This window comes from Sinocyclocheilus anshuiensis, unplaced genomic scaffold (genome assembly GCF_001515605.1).
Source record: "Sinocyclocheilus anshuiensis isolate Anshui unplaced genomic scaffold, SAMN03320099.WGS_v1.1 scaffold906, whole genome shotgun sequence".
Lineage (NCBI taxonomy): Eukaryota > Metazoa > Chordata > Actinopteri > Cypriniformes > Cyprinidae > Sinocyclocheilus > Sinocyclocheilus anshuiensis.
In genome coordinates this window covers 340,992-348,054 of record NW_015540937.1, presented here as the reverse complement: position 1 = coordinate 348,054, position 7,063 = coordinate 340,992, and positions in this window count along the sequence as shown.

Genomic DNA, 7,063 nt, shown 5'->3' with positions numbered 1-7,063 from the left:
GTGTGTGTGTGTGTGTCATGACCTGTCATTGTTTTCCTGTCATTCTTTCATTGGGTAGCGAGAGCTCAAGAGGTCAGAGGTCAGAAAGTCAAAGTGTGTGTGTGTGTGTGTGTGTGTTTGTGTGTGTGTGTGTGTGTGTGAGGAGCTGTGCTGTTCTCAGACACTCTTCCGGCGTTTCACACAGAATAACAAGAGTCAGAAAACCACCATGATATTTCAATAAGTGCATTTCTACATTTTCTGTAGAAAATATGAGTGTGCAAAACTCAACACCACTATGCTAGAACGCTATAGGTGATTCCCACAATGTTAGTATGTCGTTATGGTGCTATAGGTGCATGGTTGCTAGGGCATTTCTGTTCAGTTGCTAGGGTGTTTTAGTGGTTGCTAGGTGTTTACTTCCTGTCTGGCATGAAAAGAGTCCTGCAAACTCAAGTCTCTGTGATATTCTGCTCTGTGTGTATGGATGTGCGTCTATGGGATTTTTAAACCTTTTTAATTGAGGAATCATTAATGTCTTGAGATGTCTTTGGCTTGCTCGGTTGGGAAGTGAGAGATAATTAGCATTCAGTAATATTATCAATGCAAATGTACTGACACTATTGAATTAGAACCAATTTGCTGGAAAATTACACTTTTGTCTTCTGCAAAGCTGCTTATAACTGAATTGAACGAATTTCCATTCAATAACTGATGAACTTTGCAACACTGACAGATACTGAACTGAACTGAACCAACATTGAGAGCTGAATAATGACACTATTATCTTTAGAGGTGAATTGAACTTGTTTACCTTTCAAGTGAATCGACACTGAAACTTGTTGAACTGAATCGAATCAACACTGAACTGAATTGAGCTGAATAACATTGCAACACTGTTATTGAACTGAATTGAATCAACATTGAACTGGACTGAATTGAAATTCTTGTCTTCTGTAGAGCTGCTTTACAGCTGAATTGAACTTGTTCCCTTTTCATAATTGACAACCTTTACAACACTGACACTTGAATTGAATCAATTGAATCAACATTGACACTTATTGAACTGAATCGAATCAACAATGAACCAAAATTGAGATTAATCATTTCCGTTTCATAACTCAAGATCTTTGCAACACTGACACTTGAATTGAATCGACTGAATCAGCATTGACATCAATATAACTGAACTGAATCAACAGTGAACTGAATTGAGCTGAATAATGACAGTGCTGTCTTCTGTGGAGCTGCTTTATAGCACTGTACAGATTTACACGTCATTAATTGATGAATTTTGCAACATTAACACTAATATTTTCATGCTTATTAATTTGAAGCTGCTTTGAAACAATCTGTATCTCATAAAGCACTATATAAATAAATGTGACTTGTTTAGACACTTTTTGATGACCATGCCATCACCATCTGATACGATAACAGTACCATCATATAAAAGTGTGTTTTGTTAGTCCACACACTGTTCTCCACAACGCTTCTCCGCAGAAGTTTCCGTCAGCAGCGTAAAGAAATGAAAAGTGTGCTGGTTGCCGTGGCAGCTAATCTCTGTCCATCACCGTGGAAACACACAATGGGATACAGGACAGCTGGAGCTGAGTGTGTGTGTGTGTGTGTGTGTGTGTGTGTGTGTGTGTATTACCGCTTGAAAGGAAGGCAAACTCTGTGTGGTTTGTGTTTGTTTGCTTTACATATTAAGTTACTAAGCAATTTTATTGTTCTGCTTGCAAGTATGCTGGTTGTGTTTAATAAGATTAATACAAAATTTGATAGGTAATTTACATTAAATACATCTAACCGGATTACCAACTGACAGCCACTAAACCTCATAAACTTGACACTTAACTAGAAATGAAAAAAGTATCATCTCAGATATGACACCACTGAAATTATCCTGAAAAGTCAATCTCTATTGACTGATAAGAATAAGATCTACCTTCGCTTCAGAAGGCCTTTATTAACTCCAGGGAGCCGTGTGGAGCACTTTTTATGATGGATGGATGCACTTTATTTTGCTTCAAAATCTCAACCACCAATCACTGCCATTATAAAGCTTGGAAGAGCCAGGACATTTTTTAATATAACTCCAATTGTATTCGTCTGAAAGAAGAAAGTCATACACCTAGGATGGCTTGAGGGTGAGTAAATTTCATTTTTGGGTGAACTATCCCTTTAAAGGGATAAAATTTGTGACTGCAGGGGGACTATAATCATTTTGTAAGCAAAATGTTCCCACAGACAATGAAAGCATTTGAGCAACAGGAAGTGGTGTAAATATGAATACATATTAATCATTTTACTATTTTCCTGCCTGATTAATATTAATAGCAGAAACTACCGCCATGTTGTGATGCCACAAACAATCCCCCACCCCCAACCCGATCTCATGAGAAAATGTAACTACTTTACAAGTTTATTTTGTATAAATTTATATTTTAGTTTGTACAAAAATTATTTATTTTTTTACAAAAAACGTAGGCATGGTCCAACCCTATAAACCTAACCCTCAGTGGGGCAAAAATGTACGAATGAGATTGTATGAATTCATATGAATTTGCCAAAACATAAAATCGTTAAGAATTGCCTTGAGAGTGCCACTTCAAAACTCCAGCACCACTGGAAGCGGGTACATTCAAACATAGAGATATGGAAACACATGAAGCTGGTAATGGTGAATACGCATGCAAGAATTATGATGAAAAAAGTAATGAGGGGAAAGAAGAGTGTGTGTGTGTGTGTGTGTGTGTGTGTGTGTGTGTGAGAGAGCTTGTCTCTATTTGTAAAGCATAATATCCGAGGGTCTCCTGGTGTCTGCTGGAAAAGAGTCGTGCAGAGCGCAATCTGTGTGTCGGAGATGTCGAGGTGTGTGTGTGTGTGTAAAACACATCTAATCTCCTGAACTATCACCTCATCATTTAACATGATACTAACACACATCAAAGCGCTGCTGCGGGCCACACACTCTCAACCCTGCGTGTGTGTGTGTGTGTGGGATTATGCAATTACATTTCCCTTTCTTTTTCACTCATTCCAGTGTGATGTCATCACCTTAAGTCTTTCTTTCATGTCTTGTCTTTCTCTGTCTGTCTGTCTGTCTGTCTGTCTGTAGGAGGGTAACAGTAGCTGCGGCGTCTGCTTCAGTCATATCTGTTTGAGGTGGAATGACTTTTTTGAGCCACATTTCATCACGTTACACTGGTTTTCTTAAAGGTACAGCGCATGAAATGAAATACTGTCATGTCACATATGTAGAACACAAAAGGAGATGTTTAGCAGAATGTTCATGCTGCTTTTTTTCCCATATAATGGAAGAGAATGGGGCTGACAGGATTCAAAATGACAAAAACACCATTAAAGTATCATAAAAGTTGTTAAAAGAATGAAGAACAGAGCAAAGCTAAAGTCACTTTTCCCTTCTGGCTCATACACATTTTTAAACAAGGATGTATCGCACCTGATTTGATGTTTTTGACATGAAATGGCATTAGATTTGAGAAGTTTGCTACAAAAAACTGTCTTATGCCTTCTGAACACTTCAAATATCGTGCACGAGTCGTATGGACCAATGGTTATTGTAGTTAGTTAACTAAGATTAAAACCATAAAAAAATGTCATTACTCGAAATAAAAAATCTAAACGTTATCTAAAATAAAATATAAATTCTTTTCAGCTAGTTGCCATGGCATAATTTCTCATTTGTTTAGTACTCAACTAAAACTAAATAAACTAAAACTAATAAAATAAAATAAAATAAATAAAAACTAGACATTTAAAAAAAATATATATATATATATATATTTATATATATTTAAAATATGAAGCAGCACAACTGTTTTCAACATTGATAATAATCAGAAATGTTTCTTGAGCAGCAAATCAGCATATTAGAATGATTTCTGAAGATCATGTGACACTGAAGACTGGAGTAATGATGCTGAAAATACAGCTGCGCATCACAGAAATAAATGACAGTTTAACAGATATTCTCATAGAAAACAGCTTGTTTAAATTCAAAAAATATTTTACGATTTTTACTGCATTTTTGATCAAATAAATGCAGCCTAGGTGAGCAGAAGAGACTTCTGTATGCTAGTATATAAAAACGTCTTGAAAACATATTTAAACTAGTCACATTTCAAACTATAGTGGATCACATGGAAACTATATTTCAGCGACTCGCTGCTATTAAACTCAGTCGTATTTCAGCTCCAGCCTCTGAGAGGATCTTTCCCCTGATTCTCTCTTACACAGAAGTGACTCTGCTAACGGATGGTTCACGTTATTTCATAAAGTGAATTACGAAACTACAATTTTCCTAAAGTTACTGTTCCACCTCATGCGAGCCGCTGCCAGCATTCATCCCCTGCCTTCATTACAGCGTTTTACAGTCTTACACGGGACGAAGTTTGAGCCCAAAAGAGTCCTTGGGTTTAAGCTACACCAGTGGACGATGACATCATGTGAGGGCACACACACCTCAGGCTATATATGTGTGTGTGTGTGTGTTTTCCGGCCATCTTGAGTTTCCTCAGCAGTGGAGCTCCAGGCCTCTGGCTGTCGTAACTGTGTGTGTGTGTGTGTGTGTGTGTGTGTGTGTGTGTGTGTGTGTGTTTTCCTCGGCTGTCGTGCGCTCACAGAGCTGGAACATGTTTCTAGAGGAGCTTTTAACAAGCGATCACGTTTACCAACCGACTCACACTGACTAATGCAATACAACACCACACACATGAAACACACACACACATGCAGCGGAGTTAGTGGGGAGAGTCACGCTAATGCCTGAGAGTGTTTATTGTTTATGTAATTTAGAGATATACAAATACATTCAAAATGTTTGGGGTTGGTTAGAATTTTTATGTTTTTGAAAAAAGTATCTTCTGCTCATCAAGGCTGCATTTATTTTATCAAAAATACAGGAAAAACTATAAAAATTGTGAAATATTATTACAATTTAAAATAACTGTTTTCTTAGTGAATATAGATTAAAATGTAATTTATTTCTGTGATCAAAGCTGTATTTTCAGCATCATTACTGCAGTCTTCAGTGTCACATGATCTTCAGAAATCATTCTAATATTCTGATTTGCTGTTCAAGAAATATTTCTGATTATTAGCAATGTTGAAAACAGTTGTGCTGCCCAATATTTTTTGTAAAAACTGTGATACATTTAATTTTTCAACATTCACAGATGAATAGAAAGTTCAAATGAACATCATTTATTTGAAATAGAAATCTAATGTAACCTTATAAATGTCTTTCCTGTCACTTTTGATCATGTAAATGTGTCCTTGATTTATAAAAGTATTAATTTATTTGAAAAAATATTACTGACCCAAACTTTTGAACAGTAATGTAGTTTAAATGTGAGTCAAAGACTAGTCTGAATATGGCTGTATTTTTGTAATTTGTTTGAATAGTGAGTGCATAGAGTTTATATCTCAAAACTCTGACTTTTGTCCTCATAATTTAGTTTATATCTATCGATTCTGAGTTTCTATCAAAATTCTGCCTTTTTTTCTCAGAATTACGAAACATAAACTTATAATTGTGAGATTAAAATCACAGTTGCAAGAAAAAAGTCACACTGTGAGGAAAAAGTCACAATTACATTTTTAAAGTTTAATTTTCAGCAAGGTTGTGTAGTTTAATCATTTGAGACTTAATTTACTTTAAATGTGACTAATTGAAGATTGACGGTTGTTTAAAAGTGACTTCACTCAGTAGTCTGTGAAATGTGACTGTAGTATACTAAAGTGTACTTAAAATGTGTACTTAAAATTAAAAGTGTACACTGACTCAACTGTACTGACTGAAACTTTCCTACAGAAAACTAAATTACACACTTCTGTTACTGAACCACACACACACACACACACACTCCACTCACAAACCACCAGCCTCAAGATCTTATCTGACTCAACAGTACTTAACAAAACACTCAAGTGAAACTAGACACTGAGAGAGACAGAGTTAGTGAGAAAGAAAGAGTAGAAGGTAATGCCATGCTGCTGATATCATCATCATCTTCATCATCATCATCTGGTTTAAAACAATGCATTGAGCGGAGGGAGGCAGGCGAGTGAATGGAAGAGCTCTGTCACTCTCACCTGCTCTGAAGGTGTATCTGTCTGACAGCTGAAACCAGAGAGGCTTTTAAGGTTTCCGGTTACCACGGTAACCAAGCAGCAAAATAGAGCGAGACCTCGACTGCTTCCTTTTATCTCCTTAACCCAGACTGCACGATAAGAGATGCGTGGATGATGGATGTCGAATTCAGTCGAGAGCAGGACAACGGTGCCACTCGGAAATCAACGAATAGAGAAAATACCATAAATACTACAGTTATTGTTACTAATTTCATGGGATTAGAAAAACTGCAAAAATAACAGAGGAGATCACATATTATTTACTATGATTTACTATGATTTCAACTGTAGGTATTTTATTCTGCTGGCACCAGTAATGTTATCAGATGGTAATACCAAAGCATTTTCATATTTACCATAGTACTTTATTATTTCCATATTCCTACAGTATGGTATTTACATGGTTCTCCAAGGTACTTCAAAGACTACCTTTATAGAAAAAAAAAGTTCAAATGATACAACTTGCATTTTTCTGAAGGGAACCATAATTTCAGCCACCAAAAAAACAAAATATTTGTGAGGGTATGAGATGAATCAGCTGATGTTGGTCAGTGATTAATAAGGCAAGTATCTGGGTTATCATAGTTAACTAAAACTAGACCAAAACTATATAAAAATAAATTGAAATAATAAATAAAAGTTTAACTGAAATAAAATATTTAAAAAAAATTAAATTCAGAGGTTTGTGGAGACGTTAATGAGGGTTCGAGTCTGCACTGTCACTGCATGGATGAATTAACACATGCTCGAGAGAGAAAGCCAAACTAAACAGCTGCAAATGCACACACACACACACACACACACACACACACACACACACACACACACACACACACACACACACACACACACACACACACACACACACACACACACACACACACACACACACACACACACACACACACACACACACACACAC